This window comes from Hyaena hyaena, unplaced genomic scaffold (assembly GCF_003009895.1).
Source record: "Hyaena hyaena isolate Hyena2069 unplaced genomic scaffold, ASM300989v1 scaffold_266, whole genome shotgun sequence".
Taxonomy (NCBI): Eukaryota; Metazoa; Chordata; class Mammalia; order Carnivora; family Hyaenidae; genus Hyaena; species Hyaena hyaena.
This window is the reverse complement of record NW_024080900.1, coordinates 1,403,399-1,423,772: the sequence shown is the minus strand read 5'-3', so window position 1 is coordinate 1,423,772 and position 20,374 is coordinate 1,403,399. Positions and strand designations below refer to the sequence as shown.

Genomic DNA, 20,374 nt, shown 5'->3' with positions numbered 1-20,374 from the left:
AAAGCTCTAGAACACCGTCGGGTTTTGTTCCCCAACTTCGGCGGCGGGGGCGGGCCGGCGCCTGTGCCTTTAAGAATCTGGTCGAAGTCCCTTTCCTCTCCCCGCCCCACCCCCTCGCCCTGCCGGCGGGGCCCGGGCACCCACCCCTTTCTCCCACTGCCGACGGAACTACTGGTTCGACCGCCCATCCGTCACAGAGGCGCCGCTTCTGATTGGCTTCGCGCCGGGAGGCGGGGCGGGAAGGCCTGAGAAACTAGTTTGTTGGCGGCGCCGGGGCTGTACCGCAGCAGCAGCACGCTCCGGCTGTGGCGAGCCGGGGGAGGGGAGCGGCGGCGGCGGCGGCGGCGGCGGCGGCCGGGGCTGTGGAGCCTCGCGCGGCGACCGGGAGCCTCTGAGCGCGGCGGGCGGCGGCGCCCCAGCGGTGAGTGGCGGGGCCGGGCCGGCTGGGGGCGCCCGCCTCGGGCTGGTCTGGCTGCGCGCCCGGCCGCCGGCTCGACACTTGTCACCTCCCCCCTGGCGGGGACCGGGGGTTGCGGGGACCTGGGCGCCCCGCCGTCTGAGCCCCCGCGGGGCCGCGCGCCCCGGGAGCAGTCCGGCGCCCCTCGCGTCCCCGGAGCGCCCAGGGTCTCTGGGGCCGGCGGAGTCGGGGACAATGGTGAGGAGGGGGTGGCCGCCTCCTCCCAGCCCCCGCGGCTGCTCCCGCCCCGCGCGTGCCCGGGGACCCGCCGAGGGGATTTGCAGAGAGCCCCGGGCGAGGGAATGAATTGTTTCAGCAAATGCACGTCGCGCGCGGGAGCTACAACTCTCCCCCTTGGGAGTGGTTGATTCATTGAGTCCGCAGACTCTCTTTTTAAAAAATTACTATCGATCCTGGAAAGAGGAGGCTGCTCGGCTCTGAGGACTTGAGAGGCTGGGCTCTGCGCCCGGGCCGGGCGAAGTCCCCGCGCACTTGACGCCGAGGGCCAGATGGCCGCCTGCCTCGTGCGGAGCGGGGGCCCGGGGTCGGCCCAGGGCAGAGTGGTCCCCGCGAGCCGGGCCCGGGTCGGCCGCCCGCGGTGCCCTCGGCCGTTCGCGTCCCGCCTGACGGGGGAGTCCCCTGTCTGGGTTTAGAGAGCTGGAGAGCAGCGGGGGGCGGGGAGGGGGGGATGGCCACACGCTGTAAGTCCCACCCACCTGCCCGCTGCGTGGCGCCCCCCTCGCAGGTCCAGAGCAAGCCTTCTGTAGACAGCCAGCCCGGCTCTCCTCTCCCCCCGCCCTTGCGTGGCTCAGGACCCTATGCGGGCACGCCCCCTCCCTTTTCTTCCTCTCCTTGCTTGAGATGCTCTTCCTTTGAGACTGGATCCCCCCCCCTCCCGCCCCCCACGCCAGGGGGCACCTTACACTTTTTTGGTGCTGCTGCTGCTTCAAAGTCTGCAAGGTGCTTTATCGGTTTCTTTGACCAAAGAACAATCTTCATAGAGACCTGATCAAAGGGATTGGGGTAGAAGCCCACCCAGGGACTAACCTACTTGGACTACTCCCACACTCATTCACACCCACAACACAACTCTCTATAAACCTGGGAACCAGTCACTCCCTTTGGGATCCGGGGTCTCAGTCTCCCCGCTTCGCAGGTAGGACTGATGTGCGGTGGCCCTGAGTGTGCTGTTAGGTTTCCTAGTGGTTGTTGGTCAAGGCTTGCATTTGGGGGCTGGGGGTGGAGCAGGAACCAAGGTCCACCTCGCCTGGGGCAGATTTGGTATCCTTCGGAGACCAGGGGTCCTTAGGTCCTCAGGCTGTGCCTCAGGAGTTTGATGGAGTCAGTCTTCTGGGCCTGGCAGCTCTCCTGGCCTGGAGTCATTCATTCCGTTTGTCAGGAAGGGACTCCAGGGAGGCAGTTAAAAGGAAGGTAGAGAGAAATGGTGGAAACCTTCATCCTGGGGCTCGGGCTGCAGCTGGATTTATGTTTGTGGTGCAGAGAAAGAGGGGCTGTGGGTGAGCCGCACACCCGGCCTCGGAGACAGCTTCTGCAGCCCGATGCCCCTTAATAGCTTCTCAGACCTCTGGGCACCCAGTGTGGGGGAAGGGAGCCGGAAGGAGAGGAAGATTAGCCAGGCTGTAGGCTGCAATGAGAGCAGGCTACTTCTTCCCATCTACCACCTTGATGCGCCAGGGGGCGGGAGTGGGAGTGTTAATTACGTGAGTGGTTTGTTCATTCATTAGTTCCTTCTTTTGTTAATTGGCTAATTGAGTCATTGTTTGAAGGGTCTTGACCCTGTGTTCTGGGAGCTTCTAGACCAGGGTGTGCTGGCACATGAATTGGTTTCCAGATACATAGACACACCTAGGTGTGCACGATACCCCAGTGATAATGGCAGCCAAGGGGAGCTGAGGGGTGTGGGTGGTGAAGCTTTCCGGGGAGATGATGCCTTGACAAATTAAAGATGAGAAAAGCATGACACAGCCCAGATTCTGGGTCCCGGGTGGCCGTCTTCTCCCACCCACCACAAAGCAGGTGCAGGTGGAGGTCAGGGAGAGTGCGGGTGGGAGGTGATAGGTTCACCTGAGACCCTCATGCTTTGGCTTGTGGAGTGAGCAGTCCTGAGAGTCTCCGGGACAATGGGTGGCTCCTGGATGCAGCCTCTCTCTCCCTTGCTCAGGGGGTCCTGGGAAAAGCCGCCCCAGCAGCCCCAAAGACCGGCCCATCACCTGAGCCCTAATCCGTCTGGACCAGCCTACAGTGTGGCCTGGCCAGGGAGGGGCAGTCAGAGCTGGCAGGAGAAAACAGAGTGGCCAGACGCAAATGAATTGGCTGATTGAGATGCTGGTTTTCATCTAAAGTGGTAAATTTCATAATTGAATTGCCTCAGGCAGCCAGAGCTATTGAAGTGTTTACCCAGCCAGAAAGCACTTAGCTGGGATAGCTGGGGGCAGGGTGGGAGGGGGCATGTGTGCACCACAGCTTCACTCCCCTCATCCCAGCAGGGCTGGGGCTTAGGAATCTAGGACTGTCCCCGGGTGATGGAATCCAGCCCTGGCTCTACAGTGCGTGCCAGCCTCTTTCCGGACCGCCTGCCCCTGGGCATCACTGCCCCTGTCCCAGTGGAGAGGTAGCTAAAGCTGACACCTGTCACCTGAGGCCCTCGCCTTCCTTGCAGGACTGACTCCAGGTCCCTGGGCTGTGGGGATGGAGATGGCGGGAGCAGAGAGAATGCTCAAAGACAGGAGGGCTTCCTGTTACGACTTCAGCACCAGGTCAGGGGAAAGAGCATAGGCTCCGGAACCAGACTTGGGTTCAGACACTGCCCATGTGTCAGTGATCAGCCATCTCTTGGGCCCCGGCCACCTTCACCCGCCCCCACCCCCTCCCTCTGGTGCCAGTAGACCCTGTGCTTAATTACTGCTGAACCTTCCCTTTCAAGCCCTGTCCATGCCCTTTGGATGAAAACAGATGGGCACGTGTGGTTCACCAGCCTGTTCTTAAAAGTGCTGGCTCTACGATCTGAGAAATCCAGTTTAGTTGGGAAATTTCACCGTATTTTCTGCAAAACCATAAAAATCTACCCAGATGTTCTTTCTCCCACTGTGGTCTGCACCTTTGGGATGTGTGCAGAGTCTGGACCAGGCTCTCTGGGTCACACCTCATTTCAGTGTGACTGAGGCCCAGGGCCAGCCCCACCTCTTCACTGTCCCACAGTTGGGACCCTTCACACCTAGAACCTGTTGACAGAAAGATCACGTAAGTGGGGCATCTGGAAGTCCTACTCTGCCTCTCCCTGGCTGTGTGATTTCATGGAGGTCCCCTTACCTTTAGGGGCCTTAACTTGCTCTTCTCAAAAATGGGTGGATGCTCTTCTGTACAATGCTTCTATGTAATGTTTTGCTGTAAAATCCCAGAAATTCTTTCAGCCTCCAATGTCACGAAATTTTATAGGCTTGAGTTATTTGCCTAGCCCTCATGGCCAGGAAGAGATAGACAGGCAGCCAGTAGAGTGTGGAGGAGCAAAGGAGAAGTCAGGAGTCTGGACTTCTAGTTCCAGCTCTGCCTCTGGTGTGTGCTGTGGGGCTCTGGGGAAGTCAGTTTCCCTCTCTGGGCCCTAATTTTCCCTCCTGGAGAATGAGAAGGGTATACAGTAGGCAAGCTCCCAGTGTTCTTTCCTATCTTGGTGAGTGGAAACCAAGTCAAACTTTCCCAGTTTCTCAGGTCTCCCTGTGCTCCCAGCCTCTGCCCCCTGGCTAGGAGTCCGGGGCCCAGATGTGAAGAGTCTACAAGCACTGGTTGCCACAGATGAAGGACTGGTGAAGCCAGAGGACTGGGGCAAAGAAGAACCAAGCTGGGCCCAAAGGGGAGGTGGCACGTAGGCGACTTACTTCCCAAGGTTACTCTGGCTGGTCCCTGGCAGGGAGCTGGGTGCAGGTGTGGGAGCACTTTGCCTGACACCCACCCCACCCCCAAAATCCTGAAGTGGAGGGGGAAGGACCTGGCCTTCAGGCGTCCCCAGGGCCACTTTGAAGAAAAAAGATGGGCACAGATCTCCCAAGATTGGTAGGGATCACGAGGGAGCCCAGGGGGGCAGGAGGAGGCTCTGAGGCGCTGGCACAGCAGGCTGGGCCCAGGAGGTGCCTGCGAGACCAGTTGGATAGCTCTTCCTGCAAGAAGGCGGGAGCTGAGCAGGGCCGTGGGAGAGCTGTGCCTCCTTGCCAGAGGGAGGACCACATTAGCCTGGGGTGTCACTTCCCACCCACCTCTGTCTGCCAAGAAGAAACCTTCCATGTCAGCGATCCATCAGGCCAGGATGCAGGGATCGGATGGAAACAAAAAGCCTTGCTTATTATCTACCTGTTCCCGTTGGGCCCCCAAGGAGAGGCTGACCACAGATCAATCTAGGGTGAATGGAATTAATTTCCTAATTAAGATAAGGGGAGCTTTGCTCACTCAATTCCAGGATGTGCTGGCTGCCAGGTTTGCAGTTGGCCGGGCCAGATACGTCTGGGCAGGAGTGAGGGCCAAGACACGGGAGGTTTTTTTTTTCTAGAAAGCCTTGGCAGTTCTATCCAGCATCCAGAGTTCAAGTTCTGCGACATCCTAGCCTGGCTTGTGAGACCCTGGGCAGCAAGTCCCTTAACCTGTGAATGCCTCTGTTGTTCACAGCTTTGAAAACGCAAAGGAGAAACCCTCCCGGCTCCTTTCATGCAGCAAGTAGTTCTTCAGCACCTTCTGAAAGGCTCATCCTGAACTAGAAACTGTAAAAAAGAAGTCAAGTTAAGAGGATGCCTTCTAGCAAGTTCCACCTCTGGCGTGTGAGGCAGACAATAGTCAAGTGGTTGTGGCATGCTGCTAAGGTGTGAGTGGCCTTTCAAGAGCCTGCCTCAGTTTCCCCAGTGAGAGGCGAGGAAGTAGACTTTTTAGCGTCTCCATTCCCAGTGTATCCAGTGGATATTTTTTGCCCTCTGTTCTCTGCCATGCTCTAGAGTGCAGCAGAAAACTTCTTCACCTGGGGACGCAGATGCCACATAGACAAAATACATGCCATTAGGGCTGCTGGAGGTGGGCGGGGAGGAAAAGGTCAAGGTGGGGGCTCAGAGGGCCTAGAGAAGACCTCTCTGGGCTGGTGACATTTGAGCTAAGACCTGCAAGACTGGACCGAGGCGCCCATGGGAAGATCTGAGGAAGGGCCTGCCAGGCAGGGAATAAGCAAGTGTGCAGTCTGGGAACATTGTGGGCCACGGAGGGGAGGTGCAGCCAGAGATAGGTGACAGCCATCACATTCCGGAATCTTCTAATCCCTACAGAGGCTACAGAAAACACATAAAGTTGTTTGATTGTTTTCTTGCATGTTGATTGTTTTCATACATCAGTAGATTCCCTTCATAAACAAACAACCCGGTAGGAAAAAATGCAGCCTGGTGTGGAAGTCCCCCTCATCCTTGGTATCTGTCAGCGGTTTGGTGCATACCCTTCTGGTCCCCCTTTTCCTGTACAGATTTTGTGTTTACGTCCGCGGGCTTCTATCGCTGTGTGTGTGGTGGCGTTCCTCCTCATCTTACAGCTGCCTAAGCCACCACCTTTCATCTTCTTCCCCCAGGGACGTGTATAGGTTGTGTCCCATTTTCTTTCTTTTTTGCTTCATTCAGTCCATGAAGTCTTGCGCCTCCTTGATAGTTGCATGTTTCTGATTTTTAAATTTTCATCGTCAAAGCCGAGTGCCTCTCCCGAAGATTTAGGCACATCACTCACCCACTAATAGTATTTGGGAGCCATTAGCCCACATCCTCACCCATACTTGATATTATCCACGTTTTCACTTTTAGCTCATGTCATGGGGGAGGGAATGATCTCATTATTCCTTTAAAACAAGCAAACAAAACAAAAGTGATCCAGTTTATCCGGGCTTTCTCTTTTTGTTTTCGTCCATCTTTGTTTTTCCAGAACATCAAGGTTTAGCGATTGCTGGCTCTGCCTGTGACTGATCTCCTGACCTCAAGCGAAGCTTCGTCTGTGAAATGAGGCGCTTTTAATCCCCGCCCCGCCCCCAGCCAGGCTGCTGTGCATTGCGCTGGGGAAAACATTCCTGAAAGTTCATTTTGTGCTGAAAAGTTCTACAAACATCATGGGTTTTAGTAGTGAGAGCCAAATAGTTGAAGCCTAGAACATGTGAGTGAATCTGAGTGTTTTTAAACAGCCAGTGTGTCTAGAGGAGGGGTGGGGCTGGGGGGGCACCTGCCTGGCATCCCCCACGTGGCCTGAGAGAAAAGAAGGCTAGCAGAGGAGGCGTGTTCCTCTGTGTCTCACCTGTAGGGCTGAAGAAATGAGCCAGGAAGGCAGAGAAAGTTCTCTAGCCCTCCATAAAAAGGCTCAGAAAGTGGCATTGGCCACCCAAGGCTAGGGCCCTTAGAACTTTATTGATTATTGATTCTATTACTTTGGGGGTCCTGGTCTGTCTTCCTGTAACAGGAGGCTTTAAAACAAGCAAAAAACTGACAGAAGGGCCCTTGCACTTGATTCAAGAGACAGAACGATGGAAAGCTCTGGAGATAGGTAGATGAGGAAAGGAGGAGTCTGTGGCCAGGGAGGACCACACCCATGTGGTTCCTGGGTGGCTTCAGCCCCTGTGACCGGGGAGGTAGGGGGCAGACAGCCCCATGTCCTGGGCACCTGGAGGACTCATGGCTGCTGGGATTCTGGTGCCTGGTGGCATTTAGCCAGGCTCTCCTGTCATTCCCCAAGTGGGCTCTAACAGCTCGCATCCACTTCTTGGGGGACAGCATCCAGGTGAGACTGAGCCCCACTGCCCTGGGGGTGACTCAGACGTAAGCCCTGGTGGGGACTTCTGTTATCCCTACCATCTTGACCTGGTTAGGACAGCTGCAGGCGACAGTGGGCCACAGGCAGAAGGTAGACACAGTGGGAGAGGGTAATAAAGATCAGATGAACAAGGGGACCGTGGGATCCCCAAAGGGCTTTGGTGGAGGGCCTCCCCTCTCAGTACCTTTGCAGCTAGTGAGCAGGAGGAGAGGGTGGGGAGCCTGAGTGGCAGACAACTTTTTATATTTCTCAGACCTCCTCTGATTCTGAGGGTTGGGTTTTTCAGGAAGGGGTGAGGGGAGCATCTGGGGAACTGATCTGAGGGTGGTCTACAGGGTCAGGGGCACAGGGCGCTGCCTTGCCGGGTCCCACCCACGGCTGTCCTGAGCCCAGCCTGTGGGCGCTTCATGGAGCTGGAGTGAGCTCAGACCCCAGGTTGCCTTTCCGGCACTGAGATGGACTGGTATATCGGTGCTGCAGGAAGTTGTAGTTGCTATTTTTACCACTCCAACTCGGACTTTTTACTGGAAGGTACAATTACAAGCAAAATGTGAGGGTTTGGTTGGCCAGCTGCTGCAGGCTGAGGCAGAAACCACGGCACGGTCGGTTGGCGTGTAAACAAGACACTTTGCTAAACAAGACACTTTGCACGTGGACACGTACCTCCCTGAGTTGCTGAGTGGCTTCCTCCGGACTCCTTGCAGGGTCTGGACTTCTCCTCTAGGCAAAAAAGAGGCCTTTGCTGGGTTTTACCCGGATAACTGCACCCCAACACCTTATAATTGGCTGGTCGTGGGACTGAAGCTAACCAGCTAAGCCATTCTCTCCCTGATGGCTGTGGAAGGTGAACTTTTGTCCAGTGAAGTTACTGACAGCCTACTATACAGTACCTGCACTGCTAAATGCTAGGGGTGGAAATGAGTAAGACAGTCCTGACTCTCAAGCATCACACATGGCAACGATTAAGGAGACAGAAGGTGCAAGTGGTCCCCGAACCCTTTGGACAAGCACCTGCTGTGCTTTTCCTCCATGTGCATTATGGTTAAAGGCCAAGCTGGCCTTATATTAGGTTCTCTTGCCGCATAACAGATCACCACAAACTTAGTGGCTTAGGCTGTACTTACTAGCTCATAGTTTTATAGGGCAGAAGCCGGAGCTGGCTGGACTGGGTTCTCTGCTTGGGGTCTTGAACCATAAGTCCAAGGTCAGGGTATTGACTGAGCTCTTATCCTGAGGCCCTGGGGGAGAAGCTGCTTCCTGGCCATTCAGGTTGTTGGCACAATCGATTTCTCAGTGGTTGTAGGACTAAGGTCCCCTGTCCTCTCTGGATGTCATCTGGATGCTGATCTTGGCTCCCAGAGGCTGCCACGTTTTATGCCACATGGACCCTTCCATCTCCAAGCCCAAAGTGGGGCGTCAGATTCTTTCCTGCTTCACATCTCTGGCATTCACGTCTGTGATCACCCGGAGAAGATTCTGCTGTAAAGGGCTCCTGTGATTTGTTCAGGCCCACCCAGATAACCTCTCTGTTTCTAGGTCACCTGATTAGTTCGTAACATCATTAATTATATCTGCAGATTCCTTTGCCACATGGGTGACATGGCATGCATGCGATGTAGGTTGCAGGAGCAAGGCCAGGGGTGTAGATCAGGGGCCCAGCCATCTTCGCCACAGGGCTCATGCCACCCGGGTCTGCAAGGACAATATTAAGAAGAGCAGTTCTCATGAGCTGAGTGAATTTCGTGTGCCCTGTTGTGCTAAGCTCTTTACCTGGATTCTCTCCTTTTCTTAAAAAAATTTTTTTAATGTTTATTTCTGAGAGAGAGAGAGAGACAGCGCAAGCAGGAAAGGGGCAGAGAAAGAGGAGAGACACAGAATCTGAAGCAGGCTCCAGGCTCTGAGCCATCAGCACAGAGCCTGATGCAGCGCTCTACCCCACAAACCGCGAGATCGTGACCTGAGCCAACGTTGGATACTTAACTGACTGAGCCACCCAGGCACCCTCTTGTTTTTTTTTTCTTTTAATTTAATTTTTTTTAATGTTTATTTATTTTTGAGAGACTGAGGCAGATGGATTCTCTCCTTTAATCCCAGGATAGTACATTCACAGACTGACATCCCCATTTTCCAGATGAGAAAACAGAGGCTCATAGAACATAATAAGCATGTGAGATACAGACAACAGGACTGGGCTTTGCAACCAGAGGCCTCACCACCTCATTAGCATCTCCAGTTTGATTCCTACAATTATGGGACACCATCCAGGGCAGGGTTGAGGGCAGGACAGAGCTCTTTCCCACGTAGCACTTAACATATTTAAGTATGGAAGCTGTCAACCATACTACAAGTTAATATAGCATCTGGAACATCTCACCTGGGTTTGACAGATGTTTGCATCTTTCTGATTCTTATTCCAGTGGATACTGTGGTTAGTCCACTTTCCTTCCACTCGGCAGTATTTATTGAGCACCGCATATATTCGAGGCAGCAGAGATGACACAGAATACTGCCCTGGAGGAATTGGAACTTAAAATAAGGGCACAATACACAATGACCTGAAACAATAAATAGTGCTGGACAAGAAGTGTCACAGTGCTGTAGGAAAGGATCAAGAGGTATCAGAATGTCCGCTGCAGGGAACGACGAAAATGTGCATTTACTCACGGCCACATCCCCGCTACACGGTACAGGGCCCTGCACATAGTGGGTACTCAGATTACTTGTGCCGTGAATATTTTGAGCATCGTGTATGTGCAGTCCCTCTCCACCCCAGCTGGCAAGAGCAGAGGAGGGTGTGACAGTGACGTGAGGTTTCACGGAGGAGTTGAGACTTTTCGGGAGAGCTGGAAGGGCCAGCCTGTATCTGCATGGGGCAGGGAGACGGGCTGGGTCGGGGTGGTGGTGAAGCTGGAGGTGGAGATGGGCTGCACATGGCTTCGATGCCCAAGTCTCACGGAGGGTTTTGAGCAGGAAAGATTGGTGGTCAGGAGCAAAGCATTTGGCCTCAGATCGCTGCAGGTGGGAGCGCCTGGGGACAGGGGCCTCTCGGAGCCCAGCCTGCCATGGTGAAGGCCTCACCTTGTCTCCAGCACGGACTGGTGACACAATGGACCGGGAAGGAAGATTCAGTAGAACTTGGTGGCCAAACGATGTGCTAAAAATGTATATATGAGTGAGCCGCCTTTTCTGAGCACCCGTGTATTTGGCTATAAATACACACATCTGTAATTTCAGGAGACCAGGAACTATCAGCTGCACGGCCCAAGGGCAGCAGCCCATGCGTGGCCCCTGTCGTTTGCTGTCTGAGGCCCTGCCCAGTACCGAGTACCCAGATCTGTGATTCTGGGGGAAGGCGAGGGGGTCCTGTGGTAAGAAGAAAGTGGCTGGTAGTGAAGGGAGGGGCAGAGCAGGTGGGGAGGCCTTCCAGCCGTGGGTTAGAGGGCGCCGGCCCCTGGGACTGCTCCTCCGTGCGGGCCCGGGAGGCGACTGAGACCCAGAGGGACAAGTGACCCTGCTGTCAGCCACCCCATACTCTCCACAGAAATTCTCCTCTGAGTTCTTACCGAAAACACGGCTAATGTGGAGGGTAAGGGAATTCTGCTAACCCAGTGTTCTCAAAGTGTGGTGGGGAGGACCCTTGAGCCTCTTTTCGGGTCCGCAAGGTGAAAACTGTTTTCCTGGAGGTGCCAAAGCGTGCTTTGCTTTTTCCGTGGATTCGGAGAGCGTAGCTTAGTGAGCTGATGTTTTCCCAATGACCATTGCACCGTATTACCAAACCGTGCAGGGGTGAACAGTCCATTCAGAGGGCAGGATGGACCAGGAGGTCGGAATGTCACACAGTACAAAAGTTCGCTGACTCAGGGTCAGGTTCTTTACTGCAGTGAGCCTCTAAGAAGCTACCGCTCGTCAGGCCTTGGTGTGGTATCAAAGAAGAGTATCCTAAATTATCTGAAAAGGCTCTTACAGTCTCCTTCCTTTTCTGACCACCTGTCCCTGTGAGGCTGGATTTTCTGCACATTCTTCAGTGAAAATGTTTCCTAGGAAACAATGTGGATGCAGTGATCCAGTCAGTATTCTCAATTAAAAAATAGAAGAAAACACTTTTTTGAAAATAGATTTATGAAAAACAGTTTTTATGTTAATACATAATGGGTTTATTGCTGTTTTTTAATTTTTTTGATGTTCATTTTTGAGAAGGAGAGAGAGAAAGAGCATGAGTGGGGGAGAGGCAGAGAGAGAGAGGGAGACACAGAATCTGAAGCAGACTCCAGGCTCTGAGCTGTCAGCACAGAGGCCGATGCGGGGCTCAAACTCATGAAACATGAGATCGTGACCTGAGCCGAAGTTGGTAGCCTAACCAACTGAGCCACCCACGTGCCCCTATTGTTTTTCAGTTAACAAATACACATTTAAAAATTTTTCCCAGTTTTAATTTTAAAACATTTAAAATTTAATTTTGATAAATGTCAAGAGGCAAAACCACATAAAGAAAAGCCCCTTAGGGTCGTCAGTCATTTTTAACTTGTAGAAAGATTCTGAGACCTAACCGCTTGAAAGCAGTGTGCTGCCTGATGCACCCATAAACCGGGAACTGAGGACCAGGACCTGAGCCCAGCTCTCAGTACTGATTTTCCCCCTTTAGTCCCCTTGGCAATCCTGTGAGGCCTGCGTGATTATATTCACGTCCATTTTACAAATGTGGAAGCAAAGGCACTGAGCATTTGAATACCAGGCACAGGTCTCACAGCTCGGACATGGCAGTGTCAGCCTCCCAGCCAGATGGGAGGCCCCAGACCGAGGTGGCTGTTCTCCAGGCAGTGAGGAAGGCAGATGCCCAAGAGAGAGCCTATGACACAGGCCTGCTGTGTCCCCAGGTCATCTGTTGGCCTCTGCAGCCAGCACCTTTCTGGTGGTACTTAGCCCACACGCTTCCTCCTTTCCTGAAGCCCAGGAAGGATGATGCGGGTTTGCTAAGTGCCACAGGGGTGCTTGAGAAATCAGGGGTTTTCATTTAAAATACGCTGTTCCGCTCTGCTACACACAGCATTTGTGGCCAGGAAGGTTCTTGTACAACTGGGACCTTGAAGAGGTGTCTTAAGGATTAAGTAAAAGAATGCATTTAAAGCACCTAGCACAAAGGCTCATGCATGGCAGGGTTTGGAAAAAGTGATACGGTATCTGGCTCGGAATTCAACAGGTTCAGAGGGATGTGGGGTTTCCCCTGTTCTCCCCAGTGCACTAACGTCAACCTGTTTCTTACACAGCCTGCCGGAGAGAGTCTGTGCACATATACGTGGGTGTGTGTATAGCATGTCTCTGTGTGTGCGCCCCTAGGCAGTCTGGTTTCTTACATAAAAGATAGCATCCTACCCAAAGCACTTCTCCTGTAAGCATGGAACCCAAATATATGTATTTGGGGGCACCTGGGTGGCTCAGTCAGTTGAGCATCTGACTTTGGCTCAGGTCATGATCTCACAGTTTGTGAGTTTGAGCCCCACGTCAGGCTCTGTGCTGACAGCTCAGAACCCAGAGCCTGCTTCAGATTCTGTCTCCCTCTCTCTCTGCCCCTCCTCTGCTCATGCTTTGTCTCTGTCTGTCTCTCTCTAAAATAAATAAACATTTTAAAAATAATAAAAAGTTCTAAAAATATGTATTTGGTTGCATAGTATTCCACTCGATGAAGGAACCAAAGTGTATTTGACTAGGACTCTTATTTATGAATATTGAGGTTGTTTCCAGCCTTCGGCTTGCAGCCAAAACCCCACGTGCAAGTATGACTGAGAGTGAGGTTCCGGGAGTGGAAATGTGGGGCAGAGGGCACCTGCGGCTGTCATTCCGAATTGCTCTCCAGCTGCACTCCCTTGCTCTCGACGGAAAGAGAAAGCAGAGAGCTGTGTCCTGGGCTTTAGGAATTGAGCATTCAGATTCCGGTTGCACATCAACACTGCAGCCTGGAAAAGAATGAGCAGGGAGAAGGAGCCACACCAGGAAACAGCTAGCGGTTTACTCTTGGTGGTTCTTTTATTTTCCTGTCGGATGCTGCATGTTCATTTTCCTCCAAGGCTCCAGGTGGCTCGTTGAAAGCGATATCTAGGCCAGAGTGCTTTTAACGGCCCCATCTGTGGGGCTCTGCGAACCTTTCAGGGGACCAGACAAGAAAAGAGACTCCTCCCTTCGGGTCCCCAGCCCCCACTTGCCAAGGGCCAGGCCAGTCTTTCTCAAGAAAGGAGGAGCCAGGATCATGATGCAATGTTTGCTTTGGAGGGGATGTTCTCTTCTGCCCCTTTGTTTCTCTCTGCCTCGCTCTGGATAAATGAAAGGAAACAAGTTGTTTCAACAGATGGGTGAGCCTGAGTGCCGAGTGCTCTGTCCCCTCTCTGATTAGAGCAGTGGTGTCCATTACACTGGCCCTGATCCCAGCTGGAGCCCACAGCCGCACCTGCAGACTCCCAGCTTTGGGGGCCAGAGACTGTCCCGACGGCCCCACTGAGCTAGGGGCGGGGGCAGGATGTGGCAGAAGCCAAGTGGTGGCTTCTGTCTGCCCTGCCCTGGTGAATTTGGAGGTGTCTCCACCACCCACCCTCCCCCCTTAGCTGAAAGAAGCCCCTTTGTTGCAGGGGTGGTTTAAGCCTGACAAGCAGAACTTTTAGGACAGTGTGACATCAAACATCTGTCATTCTTCTCCCAAGATTGTATCTCAAGAGAATACCAGTAATTCAACATAAGCAAAGACGTGATTTGTTTGATAGAACTGTGGATGAATGACTTCCTAAGTCATGGTGCTTCTGCATGTCACAGACACTGAAAGGTACGTGTGATGACCACAGAGGCACTGGTCCCTTTCATGAGGGAGTTGGGGAGTCCCCAGGACCTGCACCCCATGGATGGACGCTCAATCCACCTTTGTTCAACAGTGAGTGAAGGAAAGGACTATGGAAACTATGTAAATAGGTAAAAACAATGTAAAATAGCATTCTGTAACTGCAACAATGTAAAATGTTTGTTTGGAGATAAAGGGGGAAAATGAGCCAACATGAAAATAGTTATTCTGTCTACAGTGTTCCTTACCACCTTCCCTCCCCCACCCGATTTCTGTCTACTCTCCCATAAACGTTAATACCAGATATACTCTAAATCTGTGTGCTGTGTGTATATCTGTGCTTTGCATATAAAAAGAACACGGTCTTTTCCACCCCCCCCCTCCCAGAACAAGGTTTTGTCCTGTAGGGCAGTGTCCCCAGCCACCCTCTCCCTCCCCCTCATGGAAATGGCTATGTTCAGGGTTGAAATTCCAAGGGGATTTGCCTCTTTTGTATCTTGTGCTTTTCACTCTTACATTGTCTTTTCAGTAAAAATGATTGAGCTCCTGGGGGTGCCCCTTGGCCCGTGTAACTTGGTCCACAGAGCTCACACCGAGACGGCAGGGCTCTGGGCAGAGCTCAGGGTGCTGAGCACCTGTGGCCGTGGCTGCTGTGGGTTGGACATGGGGCCCGACAGCCCCTCTCGAGGGTTCGCTCCTCCCTGGCAAGATGGCTTCTCTTAAAGAACAAAACCTTGCCAGTGAGGAGCTGACAAAATTGTGACATTGTCTTTGAGCAGCTGGACAGGGCGTGGGAGACGGTTAGATCCTTTCCCTGAGATGGCCTTGCTCAGCCGGGTGTCCTCATCAGAACGGGACGTGGAAAATGACCCTCAAGGCCGCTTTCTCACGAGGACCCTTCGCCACGCACAGGAGAGTAGATTCATTACCCACGTCGGACAGCTCGCAGCTCGGAGCCTGCCTTCTCCTCGAGGTGGCACTGCCCCGGGTGCACAGATTCCAAGGGGGATACGGGCGAGGGCGTCCAGTGGCTGTGGCCCCACACCCTCTCTTCTGTCCCTTTGGTGTGTGGGAAAGAACCATAGGGATCTGGGTCACAAGCAGCTTGCGACGTTGGGCTCACAGAGCACAGCGTGCCGCCTGTGGGGTGCAGGTGACAGTTGTCCGCAAGGCTGTGAGGAGCGCTGCACGCATTTATGCAGAAACCACTGGGAACAGCGCCGGCTGTGTGGCAAGTCCTCGGTAACTGCAACTTAGTACTGGTAGTACCATCACTGGCATTGATCTTGGAGCTACCGTTCCCACGTGCAGATTACCGAAATAGTGGGGCAGGTGGCGGGATGGCGCCTCTGGCCCTCGAGGGCCAGCGAAGCCGTGTGCCTGGTTTGGGCCAATGAGATGGGAGCAGAAGTGATGTGTGTCTTCCAGGCCATGATCAGAGTTCCAGAGCACTCTGTCTCTTCCCTGTCACTTGCTGACCGGTGACAGGGTGCTGCTCTGTCGTCTGGGTCCCTGGGGCTGACAGTGATGACCAGGACACTCCTCACACCGTCCCCACCACCCCCGAACCATGATGCATGTGGTGTGAGCCAGAGAGAAATCTCTGTCCTCCGAAGCCCCTGAGATTTGGGGTGTTTGTTGGTGCGGCAGAACCTGGTTCATCCTGGTTAGAGCGGACAGGCCTCATCACGCCGGGTGTGGTTGTGGGGACCGCACCTTCTACGGGTGATGCCCAGTGCGGCAGAGGCCCCTCTTGGTCACGAGTTTGGTCTGGCTCCCGTCCTGACCAGAACTCTCTACTCACTCTTTGCAACAAGTGTTGCTTCACCGCCCAGGAGGGTTGCTCAGCCTTGACCCCTTAACCTTCTGTCCTGTGCCTCCTTTGGGAGGAGCCTGCTCCCCTGGGTAGGCCAGCGCAGTGCAACCTCGAACCCTTCCCCAGAGCCGTGTTTCCACACTAGCGACGTTGGCATCCCTTTCGGTAGCATCTGTCAATGTGTACTAATAGCATGGCTTCCCGGCCAGCAGAGGCTGCAGCAGGCTGGAACTCGGCTACCAGTCACGGGCGCTGAAGATGCTGCCCTTTCTCGAGTGTGCGGAACGTGGAGGTGCACTGAGCAAGAAGGCCGGGGCATGTGGAGAAGGCGCTGAAGCCGTGGCCCACCCCTTCGGGTCTCCCGGGACTCCCTTCCCCTTCCTGGCGGACGGGTGGGCCTTAGGAGTAACTGCCCACCACGGGGCATGTAGGAGCCGAGCACGTTGAGGGGGGTACTGTGGCACTGATGATCGTGACCTCAGATGGCGAGCGAGAACCAGGTTGTGCCCCGTGAGAGGGATGGAAGGCAGTTGGAATTCTGCCCTGTGGAGGTGAGCTCACGGGCGAGCGGACCTGCTCTCCCCCTTTCATGGGCAGCCGTCCGATGCAGAGTCATTTTGGTGCTGCCTAAAGAGGAACCTCACTTGTTACCAAGTGCTGTGTGAAGCAACACCCTCTCCCCTTCCCTGAGCCAGGCTCTGTTCTAGAACCACCCTTATAGCCAACCTGTTCCCCTGCAGGAGGGACGGGGTGAGGCTGTGGGCTGGCGTGGGGCAACGTTGCATCCAGCCAACTAACCACATTGAGCAGAAGGCATGTGTTACACAATTATCATGACTTTACTGCAGGATTGGAATATTTCACAATGAAGAGATGGAAAACAAAATCGAAATAAATACACACACAAAAATACAAGTAATTCTAGTCCTTTGCATTTTTAATTAAAAACAGGGTATGTACAGGGCGCCTGGGGTTCATTTAGTTAAGCATCCGACTCTTGATTTTGGCTCAGATCATGATCTCACAGTTCATGGGTACAGGGTCTGTGCTGACAGCACGGGGTCTTCTCGGGATTTCTCTCCCCCCATCTCCCCTCCCCCATTTGAGTCCTCGCTCGCTCAAAAAATAAGCAAAAAAATTTTAAATAAATAAAAATAATAAGGGTACATACAATTTTTTAATGTATGTGAAGTTTTATTATTATTTTATTTAAAGAAAGGACCATTGAAAGGCAGAGGCATTTAGGGAAAGGACCCTTTGTGTGATAATGCACTGTATCTAGAATGATCTGCCCCTCTGATTCAGTTACCCTGGTTGCACTGATTCTGCTTTCAATTAATAATTAGACTTGTGTGCTCTGTAAGGGTGCTTAGTTTGCTTTCCACTTGACAAGAGGAAGAAGGATACCCCCACACCCTGCAGGCTCTCCGAGGTGCTTGGATCCCCCAGACGTGGGGGTGGGGCGAGCCCTGAGATCCCGCCTGGGAAGGGGTGTTGAATCACACAGCACTGGGCTTATGTGGTATTTAATAGCATTTAACTCCTTCCTTTTCACAGTTCTAGGGCACAGCCAGATCCCGCAGGCTTGGCAAAAACCTTTAATGTTTTTTCTGATCACAAAAATATCACATAATGATTTTAAAGAATCAGACAACTTAAAAAGGAATTGACAGTGAACATTGCCGTATTCAAAGCAGAGTGGAGGGGCACTTGGCTGGCTGTCGGTGGAGCGAGCCGCTCTCGATCTCGGGGTCGTGAATTCACACCCCACGTTGGGCATAGAGCTTACTTAAAACAACAACAACAACAACAACAAAAACACAAACTAGAAAGCGTAGGGTAGGGATGGAGTCAGGATCCAGAGTGTCTGCTCTGCTCTTTGTTTGGTGGACGTGGTGATAACAGCAACGGTACCGGCACAGCTGGCCGCACGAGCGTGATGGGGCCCAGGCCACTCGAAATGCATGCCGCGTATTGTCTCGTTTGTCACCGGTTTTTAGTGTCACTCTGTGGTTGAAGCAGACCCAGAGAGACCAATGAACCTTCCCAATGCCACACAGTCACGGCTGTGTGGTCTTGAGGGGCCCCGTTCTGTCTGCTGTCTGTGAGGAGCCTTGGTTTTACCTCCAGGCCACTTTGTCATGGCTGTCAGTACGGCGTGGGCAGAACGCCACCGGAGAAGCGTCTGCAGATCACTTGCCTCCTTCCCTGCCCCTGGCCCTCACCCGCCTCTCTCGCACCTTGGCCTTGCCTTTAAGTGTGTCTGTTGTGCAGCCCAAGAGTGAGGGCCGCCATCTAGACTGGGTTTGGGCTGCGGCATTGCCTGGCATCCAGCAGTTGCTCAGTCAGGATTTATCTTGGGTTTTGAGGTTGGGTGATGTGTGACCTTTGCAGTCACTGGGGTCTGGTGTTCCGACTTGCTGGCGGGGGCCCACCTGCTGCGGCTGGGCTGTCCGAGGTGACTTCCTCACTCACGTGTCTGGCATCTGGGCCCCCAGGGGAGAAGGTGGCTGGGCCGCCGTTCTCCCCGCGGTGTGGTCAGGCCTCACGTCGCCAGGCTTCCCCTGGGGTGGGCACTGCAGGGGAGGAAGCTGCCGGTGCGTGAGGGTCTGGGCTCAGAAAGGGGCGCAGGGTCTCTCCGGCTCCATTTGGTCAGTCACAGATCTGCTCAGAGTCAAAAGGAGGGGACGTAGAGCCCGCCTGTCTGTGGGAGCCGTGTCATAGCTTGTGGGCATCTTTAGTCGTCCCTCAGCCCCACGTGACTGTGCCCCTGCCTGTCAGCCTGGCCATTCTCGTCCCTAAATGGGCCAACCTTGTTTCTGCCCTGCCTTTGTGTTCGCCGCCCTTCCGCCTGGAACCTTCGTTTCCCCTGTCGTCAGAGCCTGGCTCGTTGGTTAAGCTTCACTCCCATGTCCCTCGTCACAGGGGCCTAAGTGACCCCACCATCTTCTTGTCACTGTAAGTCGCTGCAGTTCTGTTTCCTCGCTGCTGGTCTGTCTCCCTGCCCCACACTGCAGCCCCGCGGGGACAGGATCGTCGCTGTCATCACTGACGTCCGTGCCCAGTGCACGGCACGTGGGAATTGCTCGGAGTGAGTCGGAACCACATCACCTGCAACCCACCAGCGGGGCCCTGGCCTCTCCCGCTCCCTCTGGCCTTGGGCGAAGAACAGTAGGGTCGACATCCTGGTTGTGAGGAACGCGGTCTCCTGGCTGGTGGGGGGAAGCGGGGAGGGGGTGGGGGCTGCAGCCAGATGGAGATTTGCTGGACAGTGACCAGCAGCCCTGATCTCCCGCGGTGCATTTTTCTCTGCAAACGGGGCCTTCCGCGCCCTGTCGCTGGGGTCTTTGGAACATCATGTAGACCATGTGTTAACTGCTTCCGTGCAGGCGTGGACGCAGCATGGGGAGCAGAGGTGTGGCCTGAGGCGGAGCACTACCTCTTCGCAGGATGAGGAGTCGCTCTCTGGGGCGTGGCTTTTACTTCACGCGCCTTAAATCCATCAAAGCCCGGGACGAGCTTAGCTAATTGGAATAGTTCTGTGACACGCACAGCGTGACAGCGTCTGATTTATCATGGCCTCCGAGCCAGGGAGCCGAGGGGTGCTGGGCAGACATGCTTTCGGGTGCACACACTGGGACGCCCACCCCACCCCACCCCACCCCTGCCACGGACCGGGAGCCTGGGTCCTACACTCTGCGTATCCCCCGCCCTGCGTGGGGCTGGTAGTGAACATGGCAAACTACCTCCTACAGCCTGTTGTCGGTGTGCGGGGTGGGCTCCCGCAGGTAGAGAGGGTAGAAGACCCCATAGCAGCGAGAGCAGCCCCTGATCCCCGGGACCTGATGTGCAGTGAATGCTTGTACTGGTTGAGACTCTAGGTGACAAGGGACAGAAACGCCTCCAGACAGGAAGGAAGGCAGCCTGGCTGCGGGCTCTGCTTTCTCTGTGCAGCTCCCGTCCTGGGTGGCATGGCCTCCGACCACTCCCTCCCCTGCCCTGTTCCAGCGCTGTCGGCACCTGCTTCCTTCCCCGCAGTTCTGGTAATGTCGCACACAAGAGTTGGCTTGGCCCATCGTGGTGGCCGGGAGGACAGCACACCAACTGGGCCCCGCGCTCAGGCAGCCCCAGGGCCCGGTGACGCACTGCTTTGGCCAGCTGGGCCCAGGTGCCCAGCCTTGGGGTCCACATCTGAACCAGAGGGAACAGGTATACAGTGCTGACCCGAGTGAGGCTGTGAGTGTCCACCGTGCGTGTCCCTCGTGGCGGCCCCCTCGAGCACCTTCTCCAGCCCAGCCCTCGTCTTCTCTGAGGCGGCTGAGTGAGCGCTCCAGCAGACGTCAGGTGAAGGGGGTTCGTGCACGGTATGTGTCTCCAGGCTTCGTCAAAAGGCAGGGGCCAGCAGGTTCATTCAGTCGCATCGAGTGGCCGCTCTGTGCCAGGTCCCACTGTG

The 20,374-nt window shown here is 54.4% G+C and overlaps 1 protein-coding gene across 2 annotated transcripts in view; it reads left to right on the top strand.

The window, feature by feature from the left end:
- The first annotated feature begins 354 nt into the window (after nucleotides 1-354).
- KLHL25 (kelch like family member 25) overlaps nucleotides 355-20,374 on the top strand; it is a 32,914-nt gene continuing 12,894 nt past the window's right edge. For both annotated transcript variants that reach the window (XM_039245776.1, XM_039245775.1), the window contains exon 1: nucleotides 355-421. The gene's annotated coding sequence lies outside the window, so the exon portion shown is untranslated. The remainder of the gene's footprint in view (nucleotides 422-20,374) is intronic.